Source organism: Zingiber officinale, chromosome 3A (assembly GCF_018446385.1).
Source record: "Zingiber officinale cultivar Zhangliang chromosome 3A, Zo_v1.1, whole genome shotgun sequence".
In the NCBI taxonomy this organism is placed as follows: Eukaryota; Viridiplantae; Streptophyta; class Magnoliopsida; order Zingiberales; family Zingiberaceae; genus Zingiber; species Zingiber officinale.
In genome coordinates, this window is record NC_055990.1 from 59,089,070 (window position 1) to 59,090,492 (window position 1,423).

At 29.2% G+C, this 1,423-nt stretch overlaps 1 long non-coding RNA gene across 1 annotated transcript; it reads right to left on the minus strand.

Annotated features, from left to right (window-relative positions):
- Positions 1-558: 558 nt before the first annotated feature.
- Positions 559-1,070, minus strand: LOC122053773. The gene is made up of 3 exons (XR_006132349.1): positions 901-1,070; positions 716-823; positions 559-606 (listed from the first exon to the last, which is right to left on the minus strand). It is a non-coding gene; the product is annotated as an uncharacterized LOC122053773 (long non-coding RNA).
- Positions 1,071-1,423: the final 353 nt, after the last annotated feature.

The following is a 1,423-nucleotide window of genomic DNA, read 5'->3' on the forward strand; positions in this document are numbered from 1 at the left end:
CGGTCACATAATGATTCTCACATCACATTTCTTTCAATTTAATCTTGAACACAATAATTTCCAAATTAGGTACCTAGTCTTAATACTGGATACAAAATTCTAAACAATTTAGTTTCAGATTATAGTTCTTGAATTGTTCTGTATTGCTCAAATTCCTTCTCAACTTGAGTTTCTATTTTTCTTAATAAGCTGCTCTTGTCTTATTAATATTAAACACCCTTTTACTTCTTGTGAAAATAAAAATCACATGATTTTAATCCAATTCAACAACAAGAAGTCTAGCTAGTCTCCAGTAATATAGAGCTTTAGAGTTTGTAAAGTATATAACAACAACTGGCTAACAAGGTTTATTATTTTCTTCATTGTGATATACTCTAAATTAAACTTCTCATATAGTATTTTCATATAGCAGATCCTAAAAATAGACGTTGGTTTCCTATGTTGAAACATTGCCAATTTGTTTCAATTTAACTGAATATTATCATTGTCAAATGCAATAAGATGAACTCATGTATATACCTATTCATAAATATGATCTTGTATGCATTCGGCTATTTCAGAGTGCACTTCATCAATTTCTTCTTGAGAGTATTCCGCTTTTGTGAACTGTGAACACACATAAATTATATGATCTTAAAGAACAAAATATAATTAATTGGAAAAAAATAATAACTAAATAACTTCTAATTATTTGAGATGATAAAGATAATATTACTATTGATGGTAGTGTATCCCCCTCGATCATTGCAATTTCTTCAGTAATTTGTCTCATAAATTTCATCACGTAATAACCACATTGTTTCACATCTGGCTGCCTAGGAGCCTACGTTAAAGGCAATTCATATTGTTAATGATAAATATACACATTAAAATATTTGATTGAAATAGAAGTACCCATACCTTGATTACTTCCCATTGTACATGCTTTCTTCCTTTCCTTCCATTGTTCGAATTAAATAATCTTAATGCCCTTCATATATACATTCAACATAGTTGATATATAAGTGTTTTATGACTAAATTAAATACATAATAAAAAGCATATATAAACTCACATTTCCATAACATATTTCCAATGTTCATCACAAATGCGATGACTTAAAGAATCCAACACGTAAACAATCTCCTTATGAGGTTTAATGACAGTCAAATTCCAATGGAAACTACACACAAATACAAAATTAGTGCATACAATTAACTAAAATAGTCAATTGAAAATGATATTAAAGATGTTCATTACCCATTGCAACTTAGCACCAAAACTAATTGATTAATTGATGCACCACTCATCCTATCTACTAATTGATTATGTATGTCTGCATAGGAAATAGGCCAATGAAGGACAGAACAAAGATACAAAACTAAGTTTATGCCAATGCCATTGAAAGCAATACCTTCCAAGAACGAAAATGCTGCAACATCAA